Source organism: Dermacentor variabilis, unplaced genomic scaffold (genome assembly GCF_050947875.1).
Source record: "Dermacentor variabilis isolate Ectoservices unplaced genomic scaffold, ASM5094787v1 scaffold_17, whole genome shotgun sequence".
Taxonomy (NCBI): domain Eukaryota; kingdom Metazoa; phylum Arthropoda; class Arachnida; order Ixodida; family Ixodidae; genus Dermacentor; species Dermacentor variabilis.
The window spans coordinates 2,102,552-2,122,621 of NW_027460335.1; the positions used below are offsets into that span (position 1 = coordinate 2,102,552).

The 20,070-nt window shown below is 46.6% G+C and overlaps 1 pseudogene; it reads left to right on the plus strand.

Annotated features, from left to right (window-relative positions):
* LOC142568170 (uncharacterized) overlaps positions 1 to 771 on the plus strand; it is a 39,930-nt pseudogene extending 39,159 nt beyond the window's left edge.
* The last annotated feature ends 19,299 nt before the right edge of the window (positions 772 to 20,070 follow it).

Sequence of the window (20,070 nt, forward strand, 5' to 3'; positions counted from 1 at the left end):
TTTCTATCGCAGTGATGTCTTCTCCTTTCTGGTGAAAGTGCGACTTTTTTCCCTTGTATCAATAGCTCAATCGTTAACGAAATTGCTGACTAAGAGTTCATGTCAAACACCAACAATGTTGTCATTGTCTGCGTTTCCATAGGTTTCGAGCTCATGATTTCTTCAAGCATTATTCAAGGAAGCCAATTACATATGCTTACGAACAGTAACATGAACGCCTTTCTTAATCACACAATTTTATTTGTGAACATGGTTTAATAGTAATGAAACGTCGGGTGTCGCATACGGCTGAGGCAGTTACGTCAGCGAACGACTAGTGTCTTCTCTTTTCTTGTCCCTTGGACTGTGTCCTAATAGTTCGCGCTCTAAATTTACCAATGAAGTCAACGGCCCGCGACATGCTACGTTTAATCTTCCCTTGAAGCCAGGCGAGCTCTGACAGCTACCCGCAGGAGTTAGCGAAAGTTTTTTGTTTCTAAGTTCTTTCTTCTTGTTCTTTTCTTTCCAGGTGAATCCTTGAGGTCAAAACGGAGAAGGAGCAGCACGCATGATGGCCACCAAACGGAAACCAAGCCTAGTTATTCTTCTAAACAACAAGGTGATCCAGCATCCAAAAAAGTGTGTCCTTCATCGCCGATGAGATCTGAGGACTTTGAGTGGTATGGACCCGTTCCATGTAAAACGAGCGAGTGGGACTGGCTCCTCGTGGACTTCAGTGAAATCCCTCCCGATACCCCTGTGCCTGACCCTGACTTCTCCTTTCTGGAATAGCAAAACCTGTATGAATATCCGCTCCAATTTAGAAGTTCTATTCTTGATGTAACGCAGTTTCTTAATTAAGCTATTACGAATACGGAATATTTCCACACTTTGAAACACATAAATATAAATGTAACATCAGGGGCTTTGGTGTTAACAAAGCAGTAATTATTTACATTTATTAAATACTCGCGTTTGCAATGCCAATTGCAAATGTGGTGCAGTAGAATGAGAAACTGCGTTTTTGCATTCGCTCATCTGGTGCTCCCTGTTAGTGACAATAGAAGGAAACAAGGGACAGCGCGTCACCACAATAAATTAGAAGGAGACAATCATTGTAGTCGTCATCATCAGCCTGGTCACGCCCACTGTAGGGCAAAGCCCTCTCCCATACTTCTCCAAACCCCGGTCATGTACTAATTGTGGCCATGTTTTCTCTGCAAACCTCTTAATCTCATCCGCCCACCTAACTTTCTGCAAACATTGCTACGCTTCCCTTCCCTTGGAATCCAGTCCGTAACCCTTAATGGCCATCGGTTATCCTCCCTCCTCATTACATGTCCTGCCCCCCCCCCCCATTTCTTTTTCTTGATTTCAACTAAGATGTCATTAGCTCGCGTTTGTTCCCTCACCCAATCTGCTCTTTTCTTAACCCTTAACGTTACACCCATCATTCTTCTTTCCTTAGCTCGTTGCGTCGTCCTCAATTTATGCATAAGGCTTTTCGTAAGCCTCCAGGTTTCTGCCCCATACGTGAGTACACGTATGGGGCAGTAAACCATCAAAGATAGCTTTCATTGTCATGCAGACCTAGTGAGACTCGTTAACTAGCAAATCCATTTGCTAATTGTCTCAACGCACTTGCACAACAGACATGATGATGAGAGCTACCAAGGTACTGCGCATGACTTTTGAGATTAGGGGGCACCTACAGCGTATTAAAAGTGTTGGATGTGCAAGAATATCTTCCAAGCTTTGTAACCGCCAGGAGCATGGATGTGCTGTTTATGTACTTGCAATTTATAAGGTATTCTTAGGAAACTAGGCAATATCAAGCCCTGACGATTGATTCAGTAGTTTGTACTCTCTTAGCTAACTTCACGAAAGTAAAATTTTGTTGCAGTTGCCTTTCATTATTGTCAACTGTGCATTCATAAACATGACCGTTAAACGACAATATACATTCCATAATTTGAAAAGAAACAACTGTATAGATAACATTAGGTGGTACACCATTTAATTCAAACTTCTCTAAAGCTTCTCTTCATATAGATTCCAACATGTGAATTGGTCGTACATTCTGTTTTGAACATTGTCCTGAACATCGAAATCCTTGATATTGGAAGGTTGGGTCATTCATATGGACAAGCTGATGTATCGATACTTGATGTCCACCCAGTCTGGTTCAAAATGTACCGTGACATGTTCTCTGCAGCAGTGCCATCTTTCCTATTTTACAAAAATGCAACAAATGGCCCCCGACTACTCTTGGAGGTTATTGTCCAAACCATTCAACATTTCACAAAAGACTTGTTTTTCTCGTGTACGGTGCATTTTGTCGTAGTTCTCAATATGATTGTTGCCGAGACAATGTGCTAACTTGGACCAGCCGGTACATACTTTAGCGAAGAGGCACCGATATCTATTGGGACAAAGTCAGAGAGGTCATACACAGCAGTGCTGTTGCGCATTGCATTTTTAGGAACTGTGGCCTGCAAGCAGCTGTCGCATCACACTTTTGAATGAATTCTAGGTTGTTCATAAAGACATTTAGTGATGATTTTGCGTGCACATAAAAACATACTCCACTGTAACCATTTAGAAGCTCTGCTGTTCTCTGAATGCTAATAAATCATCCCAAGTCTTTTGGACATCGGGCGTTTCTGGATTTTATTTTCTGAATTTTACATTGCAGGAGATTTTCCATTATTTCTTTGATCTCACCTAACACAGATAATTCACCGTGGTTGCTCAGTGGCTATGGTGTGCGGCTGCTTAGCCCAACACCATAGGTCGCGGGATCAAATCCCGGCAAGGGCGGCCGCGTATCGATGGGGGCGAAATGCGAAAACACCCGTGTACTTAGATATAGGTGCACGTTAAAGAACCACAGGTGGTCCAAATTTCCGGAGTCCCCCACAACGGCGTGCCTCATAATGAGAAAGTGGTTTTGGCACGTAACACCCCGTAATTTTTTTAGCATAGGTAGCATGCTTATCTTTGCAGCGGCAACACAAGTGAACGTTACTTTATTCAGTACGTTACAAAAAACGGCTGCTGCACTATTACCTCAAAATTCAGTGTTATGACACTATTATAAATTGCTTTCTTGAGGTGTGGCTGCAGTAAACTGAAAATTTGTGAAATAAAAAGAAAACACAGACTCATCAATATTCTGATATACTTGCTTTCTGTCAGACACCATTATTCCTTTCCCACAAATCACGACCACTCTTCAGGTTCTGCAATCTCTGTGGGCTGCATTGAAGCACCGATGTAACAAATATGTTCCCAGGGGATCTAACTACCACATGGAACTTGTGGTGCAGCACTTCCTTATGGCATCATATGTTGCAGCTAGGATACAAAGACTAAAGCCATTGTTTTGACGTGCATACGATAGGTGAAAACTTAGTTTGCACTTGTGAAACTTTCCGAGTATGTTCTAAATGCCATGAGTTAACTTTGTAACGCCAGGTTATTTAAAAAAATACTGTGCACGTTTCTGTACATCAAGTACAGCATGTTACTTGACGTGAATGTTATCGAAGCAATTCACTCTTCCATTTTCTTGAATACTAAAAGTAAATGGCAGGCGCCTAACGAAATCTACTGAATATATAGAGATGCGCTTGACACCTTTATTGGATTTTAAACTTCTTGACAGCAGCAGATCTAAAGCTGGAACGCTGTTCTGTGCAAGATTTTTAGGCCTTATGACGTATGGCATTTTACCCGTACTAATAGTGTTCCCTGGAATTTGAAGCGACTTAATCGTATGTAACTAAATACCCCAACCGAATAGGGAGTTTTAGGCTTTGCGCACCCCATGTTAGAAGACACAAGCCACCGGGCATACGAAAGAAAGCAAAAAGGCATACAAAATAGCACAAGCAATGTGTAGGTTCTTCATATGCAAAGGCGGTTGGGTTTGCAATTCCTAAATCTCTCCAATGCGGCATGTCTGATACTGCATATAATACTGCTTTGTGCTTCTATTGGGGGTGGTGAGTTACGGAGTCGCCAAGAAGTTGCTCTTCTTTAACGGCCACTGCCGCTGCAAACAGGCGCGACGCTCTGTCCAATCTGCTTGCGCCGCTGGTTGTCCCTCGTTACTAGACCGCCATGTGCGACGACGACGGTGAGCCGTTTGCGAGATCGCGTCAAAGATTCCAGCGTATCTCGATATGCAAATTTTATTTCTGCCATTGCACGAGAATGTACACTGCTTGTCTTCTGCCAATAAAGTCGCACGTTCTGTTCACTCACTTGTGGCTTGTTTAATGGGCGTCAGTAGAGGCTCTTTGGTCTCCTGGCAATCAACGCACCAGCTACGCGGCAGCCAACGCATTAAGGCATGCCGCATAGCCGGCAGGGCAAGCATGGCGCGTACTGGCGTACGCTACCGCCATAAAGCGACCATATTGAATTTTGCTCTAAAAAAACGGACTTCCGCTTCCGGGTTCAGCAGCGCCATCTGGCGTCCCGCTAGGTTAGTTCCATGCGCTGCCGCTGTTTATTTTCGTACCACTGCGGAGGATGCTGTTTCCCTTCTCTAAAGTTGGTTCTTTATTCTATGGTGCGGGTGCTCGCGCGTCGGCGGCCATGCGGCCGTTTGCCGCGCGTCACGTTTTTCATTCGCGGAAAACGCGCCATGCGGTACCAGCTAAATGCTTGCAGCCACGTCAATTGTCAAAACGATTCCATTGCCCGAATTTCCAGTGGTGGGGCTTGCGCCCAATATACAGAGCATTGGATTAGTGGTTCCCCACATTCCATCCAAATTACAGCTATGGGAAGACCACGAGTAGCGCGTACTCCTGAGGCACAAGCAGCCTATACAGCGAGCGTCGGCGCGATTGACGCGCGTGATTTTTAACGCGTGCCCAGCATGAACCGTCATCGCGCCGCCGCGTGCTGCTGCTCGGAGTAGAAAAAAATGAAACGCGCGGCGCGTCAGCCAATCAGAGTTCAGGTAAGTCACGTTGCATTTAATGACGTGGCATTTTGGTTTTTTTTTTTTGCCACCAGATGGCCCTGCTCTCTGCGCATCTCGACGGAACCTCTTTGGCGCAATTTCTTTTTCTCGGCACAACTGGCGCGTGCGTCAAAGAAAACAGCTGCTACCGTGATTTCGTTCGCGCATCGCGTTCACGCAAAATGGACAAAGCAACCTTCAACGAGGCCCTAATAAGTGAAGGGGAGAAGCATCGCGTCCTGTGAAGCCCGGAATACATGGAGCGTTTTTGAGGCGATTTTCGCCTCACGGCGCCGCTTTGACGCCCGGCGTCGAGAAAAACGCCCGCCGCCGCCGATCAGGACCAGCTAGATTTTGACGCGGCGCGCACGCGTCTGACGCTACCGGAAGTGCCTGTCGGCACCCGTTTCAGTCGCACAAGGTCGCCAGACGAAACATTTCCGGCCAACTCTCTCCGCTGAACATCCACAAAAATATTGATACAATACTAAACATACCTGGTAATGTGTTTAGACATATTAGTGGGGTATTTATTGCATAATTTATTCATTATAACACAAGCAAACAACATATAAGCATTGTTCGTTCATTTAGTGGTAGCTAAAACATTTTTGCCTTGTCTGGCCACACTACGGCGGCGTTCGCCGTTCGTACGCCTCATGTAGCCTGGCCGGCGTCCCGCCAGCGCGTTTTTTTTTTTTTTTGGCGCGCGATAATCGCAGGAGAAAAACGCCCCATGTAGCCCCCGCTTCAAGTTGTAAACAAGCAGCGGCCTCTCAGCATGCGGAAGGTACATAGTCGCAGTTTCGCACACAATCTTGCTGCCTGAAATGAAGCTTGATAAATGCACTTCGGAAAAATATGTCGCTGTCTAATTACACTAAGATTATTTTTATTGTAGTTTTCTTGAAGTTTAAGGGTATATTATATATGCGGTAGCAGAGACAATTCATGTTGTTGGGAGTTATGTTGCCTGGCAACCCGAAAAAGGCTACGCGAAAGGCGACGCTTCCTTTTTTTTCATGCGGGTGCTCGCGCGTCGGCGGGAACGCCGGCGTTTGCCGCGCGTGACGTTTTTCGCTCGCGGAAAACGCGCCATGCGGTTCCAGCTTGACAGTATACAAGCCGGGGATTTACGATCAGACCAGCTTCCCCTAGGCAACAAAGGCACCCCGCAAGGTTCAGTTATCTCTCCCATGCTCTTTAACTTAGTCATGATTGGCCTTGCCAAGCAACTACAGCAAGTCGACAATATCAACCATACCATCTACGCCGACGACATCACCATCTGGTCGTACCGAGGCAGTGATGGTCAATTGGAATCAGCCCTCCAAACGGCGATTGACACGGTTGAAGCCTATCTCTAAGGGACCGGACTGCGCTGTTCGCCGGCTAAATCGCAGCTTCATCTATACAAGCCCATTCAGCGGGGTCGCCCTCCCAAACACCAATCAGATCACCAACCCTGTGATGCCATCACCCTACGCCTTCAAGATGGCAGTCCTATCCCCTAGTATCCGGGTTCTCAGTCTCACCATCTCTACCAACGGCTCCAAGGCCTTGGCTCTCAACAAGATCTGTGCCCAATCTCAAAACACCCTACGACTTCTTAAACGTATATCTAACCGACGAGGGGGACTCAAAGACGAAAGCTTTCTCTGACTCGTCCAATCCTTTGTCATATGCCACATTACCTACGTTGCTGCGTACCTCAATTAGTATCGGGCTGAGCAAAACAAGCTCGACACCCTCATACGTGGGATCTACAAGCCAGCACTTGGTCTCCCGCACTGCACCAGCACTGAACTCTTCTACCAACAGGGAGTTCACAACAACCTTTCCGAACTCATTGAAGCCCAACAACGCTCTCAGCTTGAACGGCTCACCCTTACTGAAACGCGGCGCTTTATTCTGTCCACGCTTGGCTTCACCTACGATCAGCAACAGGGCCCCAAACAACCGATCCCGACCGACATCCGTAGCTGGATCTACATAGACCCTATACCTGGAAACATGCACCCTGAATATAACAGGGCCCGGCGCCAAGCTCGGGCCGGAGCTATCATAAAAGCCCTTCGCCACGTACCTGGCGTCACATTTGTTGATGCAGCCCAATACTCCCATGGCACACGATTTGTGGCCGTCGCCACACGCGATGGAGTCCTACACCACGCCTGCAGCGTCACTACCCCCACTGCCGAGACGGATGAAGAAGTGGCCATCACCCTGGCCACTTTAGATCCCACCTGTCACACCATAGTGTGTGACTCTCGCTCAGCCGTTACTAACTTCAGCAAAGGCCGTATTTCTCGCCAAGCTCTTCGCATCCTCTGCCAGGCACCACACTCTAAAGACAGCATAATCTCCCTAACATGGACCCCGGCCCATGCGGGCCCTGTCCACCCACACCTCCCCAATCTCAACGAGCTCACCCACTCCATTGCACGAGGCCTAGTCAACCGCGCCGGGGTCATTGGAGATGAGTTGGACACCAGGGACCATCTGACAACTTATAACGATCTCGTTAAGGCCTTTTACCTCAGTCGCTGAACCTTCCCCCCGTCTCACCCAAAGTTCAGCCGGGCGCAGGCTACCACCCTGCGTCTACTACAAACAAACACGTACCCTTCACCCGTCCGCCTCCACCTTATATTTCCGGACGTCTACACTACCCCCAACAGCCGGTGCTGTGGAATTCACCCGGCTAAGCTTCCGCATACGCTATCGGAATGCCCAGCACAGTACACAGAGACTAACACCACGACTCTCTCGTCGAGGTTGCATGAGGCTCTGCGGAGCTCCGCCCTCGACGACCAAACCTGGGCGACCCAGCACGCCCGCGAGGCGGCGGCGAGGCAAGCCCTCGACGTCCCTTCGTGGGAGGCTTAGGCCCGGCCATCATAAAGTGCTGGTTCTACAATAAAAGTTTATTCCTCCTCCTCCCTCCCGTCGCGACGATTCAATCTTTTTTCTCTCCTTCTAAATTCTTACATGTTTCAGTATCATTATTTGTCTTGTTGCGCTGCACTGTATGTTTATAGGTCTTCTCAGAGTGCGATACTTTTTCGTAATCCAGTATATTAATTCCTAACGCAAACATGACCATGTGTCATGCCTTTTTTTTTTCAAATACGATTCTTACCTCTCCCCTTCAATTCCGGTGAACGTACCAGTGTCTAGCATCAACAAGTTCACAGACCACATAAAGCGTCATGTCACTAGCCGTGCAGTGGGCGCAGGAGAGCGTCTCAGTGGGCGTTTTCTGCTACTCACCGAACATCGCAGTCCCGACGCCGTATCAGGAATCTTCCTCGCGTCTGTGCTTGCTGCATACGCGAGTTGTAGACGATGGCTGTTTACCGGTTCTAAGTTGCGCGAGTCAAGCTTCAAGCAGCTTCTTGTCCTGGGGCTGTTTGAATAAGGCGGACAAGAGACTCCGTTGCCTAGGTCCGGCATTGCGGCACTGCTGCCCGCCTCCAAAAGCAGCCACTACCTATTAAAGTACATTAAAATGCTGCCAAGCAGATACCCAAGGCGGGAAAACCTCGCCACCTAATCGGATCCGCCGCGCAGGTCAGACTTAAAGCTTTCGTTTTCAGTTCGCTTCGGTGCTTCGGAGCCGACGCGGACGCTGCGTCTACGTCATCGCTCATGCCATGTCACGCCGATGGTGGCGCCAGATTTTCCAGTGGTAGAGCTCGCCCGCAATAGCAAATGCTGCCTCCGTGATCCTCATAGACCACTGCTTCTAAAAATGTGCAAGCTGTGTTTGCTTCTCAGAGCTTGTTTTGACTCAGCACAAAAACGAGTTCTGGTAATATTGTAGTTGACAGTGTAGCTATACAGGCAATGCAAACCGCAAAGCAGATTACTGGTTGCTTGTTAGGGCAAGAGCATGGGCTCCGAAAGAAGGAGATACAGTGGAGCACGTCAGAGAATTAGGTGGTGTGATGAAGTCACCTCATTCATGCCAGGAATAATTTGAGATTACTGCGAGATGGCTCTAACCTGAAGTGGATCTAAATTAGTTACATGATGATGACGAAACAAGCCTGCCTTTTTGTGGGCCGCCTAGCATATGCAGAATGACCATCTTCAAATAGATCCTCTAAACGAATAAATGTTGGTCCTCCGACCTTGCCTCACCCGAATTGTTGTAGACTTTGACATATTTGTGTCCACACACATGAATAAACTTCTTTTCGGTCATAACTACTACTCTCTCTGGCTGGGTTTGCGCTGGGTTTGTTGGACACAATGAGAGTGGTTCGATTTTAGTACCTCTGCAATATGACTATAGATCTATGCCTATGCACGTGATAAAGGACTCATGACATTTTACATCAGGAATTTCGTGCTATTATTTTCGTTTGCGTTTCTGCTCAGGGTGAATAAAACTTGTTACTTCTGCTGAGACAGATGGCCTGTCGAGCCTTCTAGTACAACACATGTGGATGCTTCTTTATTAAGTAGGCTATAAAGCTTCTACCTGATTGTTGTATTCATATAGGGGGTTGTGGCCAAGTACTGCATCAGGATGGCCAATCCTGCTGTGATGAGGGAGTGCGCGTTACTGGTTTTGGTTACCGGGATCAGGCCGCAATCCAGGCCTGTTTATCTAATTTTATCAACACACGGATTTTTTCTTGATCCAGGGGAAAAATTGCGCGGCACCGGGATTCGAATCACGGTCCTATTGCACGCGAGGCGGATGCTCTACCTCTACGCCACCCCTGCGGACACCGCAGCTTGCACCACCAAGCTGCACGCCACCACAGCTTCACTGCAAGAATATTGTGAAATTACTCCCCGGACAAGCTTTTGTCGCACAAATGGGCAGAGTAAACTCAGACGTTGAGGGAATGAGAACAAGACAAGAAAAAAAAACACCAATAGATTGGAGAGTGTGCTTTCTCGCAGACGCCGTAATATCTTTCCTGCAGCAGACCGTTCTCTAACAGGCGAGCGCAACCAATAGTAACAAAAGTGTTTGTGAGAAATGCGTGCATGGGACAGAGATGAGCTTGTCACTTTAGCTTTACTCTGTGCCATTCAAGTACCTTTGAACATCCTTGTATTCAATCCACGCCACCTTAGACACTGAAGAATCCTGTGTGGTGCGCTACATCGCAGAAACATACGAAATATGATTTCACAATGTGCAGATTTAGTAGCGAACCCAGCGCGTACTCCACAGCTGCACAGACAACCGTCAGGTGGATCAAGTTAATGGTCAGCCTTGTTTAATGCCGCATTTTTTTCAACTAAACATTTTCACTTTTCAAAAAATGAGGAGGGACATTAGTTAGCTTCAGTCTCATGATTAACATTTTCAAAGCTGAATAAGATAACTTTATTTTGATCTCTGCTTCTGCGGTAATGCAACGCACTGCATTCCATAATGAGGTTTAGTGCCATATCTGAGTGTGAAAGTGTGAATGCTTTCAATGTGTTCTGCGAAGTTGCGCAACTTCTGTGGCAAAGTATGTTGCTTAGATTCGATCAGTGGTTTAATATCTCAACCTGCTGCATATAGCACGTGCCGAAAGATGTAAAAACTATGTTTTGATGTAGCGTAGGTGATCAAAATTGCTTTCAAAAATATTTTTCTGCAATGCAGCAGCCTAATTTACTTGTGACGAATACACACAAATTAAGCCGTTACGATGAGCTACTTGAATGACCTCAACGTGTGACGCAAATCCAAAAGAACCAAGACCATAAACGCAATCCTAGTACAATGTTTGCACATGATATGGATAGTAACAAGGGATTTTTTTTTTTTACCTGGACATAGGAGTAAATATAGAGCCCAAACTGCGAGTAGCTGACCAGAAAGAACGAAGTAGATCATTGTCAAAAACACCCCGCCTCACATGCGCTTCATTTATGATATCGTTGCGGCAGCGGAAGGGCGATAAAACATTTTTTTACAATCCACAGTCTCATTGGCTGTATACGCACCATCCAATAACGCGGCATTCTGTAACCCAAGTTCCCAACGACGAAGGCGACACGGTTTTCGTCAGATTAAGATCTCTGCGAATGCGCAGCTGATAGGTGATGTCTGCACTGACTGTGTTATTTCTCTCGCTTTTGTTTTATTGAGATAGAACTGTAGATTATTGTGGCCAAGTGTACTTACGTTGTGAGGTGCCTCATAAAGAAGCAGTGCCTTGTGGCATTCACTTCGTACAGCGCCAGTGCTCAAAAGGGCCGGCGAGTGCCCGGGCAAGCTTGCTCGCTCGACGTAGCCTCTTTAACCGTAGTGAACAGCATGCCCGCGGGGCACTGTGAGAGTGCGTTAGACAAGTCTATTCATACCCTTCTTTAGGTTGTGCCATATACGGGGGGTCATGAAAAACGATGATGTGGCATGCATGTTTCTATTTGTAAAACATAGCTGTAGCTAGTGTGCAACAATTGTGGTACATTGTTATGGCAACACATGCCGCCATTGGGTTACAAAGGGTTGAACCTGTTTGAAATCACCTAACAATAAAGAGGCTCCCTTGATCCCCAGAAAAGATGAGCTGTGATGCCACATTTACGCAACATGCTGAATGTCAGTGCACCCTCTTCCATACCATGCAATTTGTCTAAGTTTCTGAACATTAGTAATTCATGTGCTCATGATAACCAGGACCACTTGTTTTGCACAATGCATAACAGCTGCTGCGCATGAAATTCTTCTTTCATGTGGCAAACTAATACAGAGGGACTTTGGGTACTGACAAAATAACAGTCGGGGAGTATTACAAATATGTGAAAAGCGGATGCCTAGGTTGAATAAATCTGCTCTCTGACGTATGTTTCTGGCATGCCTTGTTGTGTCCTGGCACAGATACTACACGGATGGTCATTGCGGCGCAAAGAAACAACAAGCATGCGTCCACATCATGCAAGAAAGTGTGCCACCTGTATAAGAAAATTGGTTACCATTCATCTAGTCAAGCTTGCACATTGCATCCTTGGATTGAGCAACATCATTTGCTGTTCATGTAGGGTACCACATTTACAAGAAACTATTTTCGAATTTATCACCTGTGTCTTCTCAGCCATGTACATCTTTGTGGTTTTTAAGGCGTAAGCCTTTAATGGAGCTCATGAATTGATTACCGGAAGAAACTCCTTCCAGCTTTCTCTCCTAGCCTGTCGTCGCGTGCGCTTTCCCTGCGATTTAGACTCCTTGAATTTAACAAGGTTTTCTGCAGTTGGGTATCGGCGCAGAATGTGCCATTCTTTGTTTTGTTTTTGTAGCGATAGCTACATTACGCCAGGTTTTCGCCGTCGCCGCACTTTGAGCTATGGCCGCACTGTGACCGCACACCACGTTCCTCGATTCTCCAGCAACTCGGCTCGTCGCGGTCGCCGCGCGGCCACCGCTCCTGCTATTGGTCGTGTCCCCGCAGGGAACAGAGTTGCGCATAGGTTCGCAAAGTTGCGCAGAGTTTCAGCTCTGCGGTGGAGCCACTCCTCGCGTGCGCAGGAGGCAAATGCCGCGTGGTGTTGCATTTGCTTTTTTGTCTCCTGGTCGCGAGCTACAAGCGGCAAGTGTACGCTAGCGCTGAGCAAGATGACACTTTTTAATGCAGGCCAAGTTTGAACGAATGCCGTAGCCAGAGAGGTGCCAAACCCCCGAAATTTTTAGTTTTTTGTGTACATATATACACGCACATATACAAACACACGCACGAATGTACATATAAAAGATAGGACCCCCTCGGTCCCTCGAAATAAAATCCTGATATGCCCGTGGCTCGAACAGCTCAAAAGTTCGCGTGCAAACGCACATTACCTTGCAACAAAAAGCAGTGCAATGTTTTTCAGCATTCATATGAAGTTTCCTTGCGGAGGCGGAAGGCAAGAAATATTTTAAAGGGTGTTTAAAGAAAACTTCACACACGTGTGGTATACAATTATGTGAGCACATTTTGACTGCCGAAACGAGACGAATAATGAATGTCGCCAACAGAATTATCGTGCCTACAATTATGTCAGTGACCGTTGACTGTCATATCAGTAAATGTCGTTCATAGCAGCTGCACGTTTTCGATATATGCGGTGCAGATATGTAAATTTAAATGCATTTAAAATGTTCGCATGTGCACATCTTATGCAAAGCTTATTTTTACGATTCATACCGCAAACTTAACAGCTGCTTCGTAGCAGCAAATCTGCAAGTGGAAAAAGATTCAAAATGCACCAGCTTCTAGAACAAATTTATTTGTACAAGGCAATCGATGAGGAATGGCGACTGGCAGCAGGGGATGAGTGCTCGGCCGCTATCTTGTACACGTTCGAAAAGCCGACGTTCGATTTCGCCTCACGCGATTGGACTAGATTGGACTAGGCCGCGATATCGGCGGAGCCTGGACAAACGCGCGAGGCGAAATCGAACATCGGCTTTTCGAACGTGTACAAGATAGCGGCCGTGGTTGTTGGAGCCTTGGGGGCAGAATTCAAAGCCACTGCAAAGGCAACAAGTTATTAAGAATAACAACAGGTTATTTTTATTGGACTAATCACATAAGATGACAAATTGGCAAAGTAATTATTCACTAATTTCAGACTGTAATATGACAGCACATTTTTCTTTATCTTTTCATACTACTCAGGTTAATTTACTATAACACAGCACCTATTGAACGTACTAAAATAAATAACTAACCTCACGTCGACTAAGGCTGATCGAACAAGCAACATGTTGCGGGCGGTAAATGCTGAAGCTATCGCAACTGTCTCATAAGCGGGAGCGCGCGGTGTTTTCGACAGATTTCACACTGTAATATGACAGAACATTTTTCTTTATCTCTTCATACCACTCAGGTTAATTTACTATAACACAGCACCTATTCAACGTACTAAAATAAAATAAATAACCTCACGTCGACTAAGGCTGATCGAACAAGCAACATATTGCGGGCGGTAAATGCTGAAGCTATCGCAACTGTCTCATAAGCGGGAGCGCGCGGTGTTTTCGACAAATTTCACACTGTAATATGACAGAACATTTTTCTTTATCTCTTCATACTACTCAGGTTAATTTACTATAACACAGCACCTATTCAACGTACTAAAATAAAATAACTAACCTCACGTCGACTAAGGCTGATCGAACAAGCAACATATTGCGGGCGGTAAATGCTGAAGCTATCGCAACTGTCTCATAAGCGGGAGCGCGCGGTGTTTTCGACAAATTTCAGACTGTAATATGACAGCACATTTTTCTTTATCTCTTCATACTACTCAGGTTAGTTTACTATAACACAGCACCTATTGAACGTACTAAAATAAAATAACTAACCTGACGTCGACTAAGGCTGATCGAACAAGCAACATATTGCGGGCGGTAAATGCTGAAGCTATCGCAACTGTCTCATAAGCGGGTGCGCGCGGTGTTTTCGCTTACTACAAAACAATGAACACCAGCACATCAATCGACTTTACATGGAAAATCAGAACGCCGACAAAAATTTAAAAGAGAACAGAGCAGAAAAAAGCGGGGTGCAGCGGGCAAATTGTACCTGCTAGTATTTACTCTGTTCTGAACACACTTTTCTGGAGTCGCATAGTCAGAACAATCGTAGAAGCAGCAAAGCGAATTGAGCGAGTTGGTAAGTTAACCTTCTTGGCGTATATGTGCAGAGCGACAAAGAAGTGTCGTCCTTTCTTTGTCCGCGTCTGTGTCGCGCTGCACATATACACCAAAAATTGCATAAGTGAACAATCTCTCATGCCAGGCGCACGCATTTCAGCATGTACAGGAGCGTTACTGGAGATAAATGCCGCTTTAATGTAAACAAGCTGAACTCACCTGTGTAAACAAGGCGAACGGACCTCGCACATCCTGGTCCCTTTCGGAGCCGGCCGGTCTCGTCCGTCCGCACAGCACTACGTAAAAACCTTTGTAACCTTCAGTGCGATTTGCGCAGTTTTGTGCGCTGCAACCCGTCATACAGGAATAAAAGTGTCAAAATGATCTGCTTCGTAGTCGTTAACTTAAAGGAACCCTAAAACGATTTTCTACAAACGTACTGAGTCGTTAGAGTAAGTCCTTCTGATAATTTTTTGACACATCTAAATTCTCCGCGTAAAGCGTGTAATTTATTATAAGGTTTTAAAATGCACATCGCTGCCGATCGCAGCGCACTGCTCGGCGGAATTTTAAGCCGCCCCTACTCATATGACGGAAATCGCCCATATGACGTTAGTGGGGTGAGCTATACGATTGGCTGACCAGGGCGCGTGATCGATAATTTTTCCAACTTTATGGTAAACAAATAATGTTTCTAATAGTTAGAATGTTAGTTAATTTGTTTTTATAACATGAAAGTAGCATAAAGAGAATGCACAAGAACAATTTTTCAGTAAACTTAAGCACTTCAGGCACACAGCAAGCATCGTCTGCTTGGATTACAACGTGCTCCATTTTGACGACAGTTCCGCGGTCAGAGACGGTCTGAGTTTTTTCGCGAGCGCTATTATTCGACTTTGTTGCGTTGTGGACTGCAAACGAAGCGACTGGCAATATGTCAAGCTGCGACATCGTGCGCCTCTGCACGGCAGCAGATGGGCGGACAGGCGGCAGCGCATCGGATTGGATAGCCAGGATTCGCGCGATTGCGGCCGTCACTATACACCGGAAAATTACTAACGCAATAGCGTTTCGCGAGTCCGGTATTAGGATAAACGCAAACTGAAGGGGACAGGGCCTGGCCGTGTCCCCTTGCGTGTCGTTTTAAGGGATGAACAGAAGCGCAAATGTGAATGGTCTGCACGGTGCAGCCACCTGCTGGCATTGAGCTCAACCACACACAGTAGCAGTAACAAAATGTATTCTTCTTTACTGCTGGTGTAAATTTATTGCAGGAGTTTAATCGTTAACACGTTGTTTTTGTAAATGTTTAAAATGTTTTACAATTGGTTAAAGAAATATTACCTCTTTCTTTGGCTGGTTAAGCTCTGAGCCAACGGGTGGCTGGACCGTGCAGATGATGAAGCAGCTCACGTACGTCTACGCTAAAGTTGCTTCATCAGCTCGAGTTTATGCCTCCACCGTTCCGTCGACATGTTCAGCAAGTGTGTGATTACCGGAAAACCAGACACGTTCGGCGCTATGACAATGCTCGCAACGCACTGCTTCGATAGCTCTCGCTTGGGGTCGACGGCCAAGCGGCTAGCAGAGAGGTTTCGCGGGGGCGGGCTCCAAAACAACCGGAAGTAGACGATGTCACTTTGCATCGTAACGCATAACCAGTGAAAGTGGAGCTTAGTCCCGATCGCATGGCGAAGGAGTTGAGGAGGAAAAGCATGGCTAGGGAGGAGGGTAACTCGACATCGCTTGTAGCACCATTAATACGTAACGCGTCACTTAAATTGTGGTGCGAATGTTCTACTTAAGCTGAGCCCTACGCGTCTACAAAATTTGTCCGAACCGTTTCAGGGACCCTTTAATATCTTCGAATACCGTACCGGTAACCCGAAGCCGATCGTTGCTACGCACGCTCGACGGTCCGCTGATTGCAATTTCGATTGCACTGACAGAAACGAGTCGGCGCCGTTTCCGTAAAGTTGGCTTCGGAGCGCGCAGTTGATCATTTGACGCTATTTTGAACCACGTGATTGCGCTCGGCGAATAGCGGTACGAGCGGCGCAGGAAAAGTTATGCGCAACTCTGCTCCCTGCGGGGGCGTATAGAGTGTTTTTTCATGGGCGCACCATATTGTGTATGCAGTGGCGCAATCTATGGGCAGTCGGCATGCTGGCAGTCCCAGCAAGTCCCAGTTCCTGTCGGCAGTCCCAGCAACATCATACGCAATTGACAGACTCACATACTCGACACAGACAATAAAATGTCTAAACTGGCACCAGAACGAACTTGGACGATGGCTGCTGGGAGGAAATATCTTCGCAGCCAATGCCGCAATAACAGGCGAAATGGGCTGGTCACTCTTTAAATTCGAGAAGCAAGGTCAAACTTACAATACATGGGTAGGCTGAAATTTATGCCTGAAGCCAATTACGGCCACCAAATATGCATACTTACACCTGCGGTATAAGAGCATAAAGACCCCCTGGATGCAACGACTCGAATCTATCGAAACAAAATTCGGCCCTAACCCAAAGCTCCAAGAAAGCAAAAGTGAAACTGAATGGAGTAAAGTAGTGAACAAAGGGATAACACAGACAAGCACAGACATCTGGCGCACAACGACCGCAAAGAAAAACAGTCTATCATGCAATGCGAAACATAAGCTGGAACCTGGCAGTGAACCATACTACAGGGGTGAAAGACCGAGCGCGCTACTCTTCCAAGCTCGCACAGGATCTTTGGCCAATCAACAACGACGACACGAACTGTTCGACTCGCACCCTTCGTGCCACTTGTGCGGTGCCCCCGAAGGAACAGTTGCCCATGTGTCGCAAGTCTGCTCACGCCTGCATGATAAAACCCGAACACTGCCAAGTTTGACTGAACTCTTGGGCCTGCCCGGTCAAATGGACAAGTCACAAATCAAATCAGATCCAGTCAACCAAGACCCTATTGCTACGGTGGGAACAGCTCTGCAGACAAACCGACAGCAAACCGGCTGGGTTAACGCCCATCATCATCATCAGCAGCAGCAGCAGCAGCAGCCTGGTTACGCCCACGGCAAGGCAAAGGCCTCTTCCATACTTCTCCAACTAGCCCGGTCATGTACTAATTGTTGCCATGTTGTCCCTGCAAACTTCTTAATCTCATCCGGCCACCTAACTTTCTGCCGCCCTCTGCCACGCTTCCCTTCCCTTGGAATCCATTCCGTAACTCTTAATGACCATCGGTTATCTTCCCTCCTCATTACGTGTCCTGCCCATGCCCATTTCTTTTTCTTGATTTCAACTAAGATATCATTACCTCGCGTTTGTTTCCTCACCCAATCAGCTCTTTTCTTATCCCTTAACGTTACACCTATCATTCTTCTTTCCATAGCTCGTTGCGTCGTCCTCAATTTAAGTAGAACCCTTTTCGTAAGCCTCCAGGTTTCTGCCTCGTACGTGAGTACTGGTAAGACACAGCTGTTATAAACTTTTCTCTTGAGGCATAATGGCAACCTGCTCTTCATGATCTGAGAATGCCTGCCAAACGCACCCCAGCCCATTCTTATTCTTCTGATTATTTCAGTCTCATGATCCGGATCCGCAGTTACTACCTGTCCTAAGTTGATGTATTCCCTCGCCACTTCCAGTGCCTCACTAAATATCGTAAACTGCTGTTCTCTTCCAAGACTGTTAATCATTACTTTAGTTTTCGGCAAATTAATTTTTACACCCACTCTTATGCTATGCCTCTCCAGGTCAGTGAGCATGCATTGCAGCTGGTCCCCTGAGTTACTAAGCAAGGCAATATCATCAGCGAATCGCAAGTTACTAAGCCATTCTCCACTAACTCTTATCCCCAATCCTTCCCAATCCAGGTCTCTGAATACCTCCTGTAAACAAGCTGTGAATAGCATTGGAGAGATCGTATCTCCCTGTCTGACGCCTTTCTTTATTGGGATTTTGTTGCTTTCTTTATGGAGGACTACGGTGGCTGTGGAGCCGCTATATAGATATCTTTCAGTATTTTTACATACGGCTCGTCTACACCCTGATTCCGCAATGCCTCCATGACTGCTGAGGTTTCGACTAAATCAAACGCTCTCTCGTAATCAATGAAAGCTATGTATAAAGTTTGTTTATATTCCGCACATTTTTCTATCACCAAAGGGGGTTAACGCCCTACACACCCCCTTTGCCAACCTCCCACACCGACACGCCACCTCTTGGACACCGATGCATAGACGACGACTGCGCAGAGTGCTGAGTGGAGCCATAGAACACCTGGTAGAGCCCTGCTAGATCTACCCATGCCAAGGTAGCCAAAGCTTTGGCGGCAGGCTACGAGACAACACCTATGCGCCGCCATGCCACTGACGACGCCGAACTTGGCTTGGCTTGTCTTGGCGCGGCATTGTCTGCGGAACGGTGAACGTAGCGGGGGGGGGAGGGGGGGAGTGCTCATATATAGTTATGGGAAATTGTGGTGAAACTCTACAGTGCCCGAACAAAAAAACATTGAACTGTGAGAGACAGCAAAAAACTTTATTTTCCTGTGGTACCTAAAACGCCTGCCCTGTGTTAAACGGGACTAGCAACAAACTTACTTACTGCTGGCTTGGGCGAGCGTTCAGTTTTCTGTGGCAGGTATACGCTCGGCGGTAGTGTCTGGCGTTTGCTTTCGCGCTCGTGCGGTCTACTTAGTATGACCTGGCTTCTTCTACGTGTAAAACGGCGCTGCGAGACGTAGTGACGTGGTTTAGGTCGGTATGGGCGCACTTTCTGGTGGCGTTGAGGCGGACGGAGCACGCAGCGCGATGTGCATACGCACGTTTGAGCCTGCAGTCAGCCTCGGAGATCAAGTGTGTATTTATGAAAGTTCCATTCACTTACGTAACCTTATTGCACTATTACCCTCTAGTTCCAAACTGTGGTTTAGGAGCAATGAAACACACGCGACGATCGTAACAGCGTGGGTACCGTTCAGCTACGATAGGAGCTGTGCTGTTATAATTTGACAAGCGTTCATACTGTTATCTGCAAATTACATTGCGTGACTACTTGGTTCGACGGACTGAGGTTTCCACCTATGAATAAAGTAGTTTTGGTTAGTAATAACAGCATGCCTTACAGTATGAATTATAGTTGTCCAGCAAAACGACCGTTTACGAACTGCGCGAGCATCCTATGCAGTGAGAAGTGTCGGATTAAGGATATCTTTGTTCTGTATATAGCGCATGGGCCAAGTATGCGGCATCATTGTTTATAGATCTATAAACGTTGTGCTGCGTGACTATGCGAAATCGTTAGCCCGTTATAGTTATAGCTCTCGCTGACCTCTTTGCCTTTCTATAAATAAATCTCTCGCTCTCTCTCTTTTCTGTCTTCTTCGAGAAAGATTATGATAACCGATTTTTTTTGGTTGTGTTCGTTCCTTTCTCTACGGCGCGCTCAAACGAATTACAGAAATTTTGTCCTCCAAAATAGCCATCGCATTCTTTTTATACCATCCATTTCGGATATTATGGCTTTAC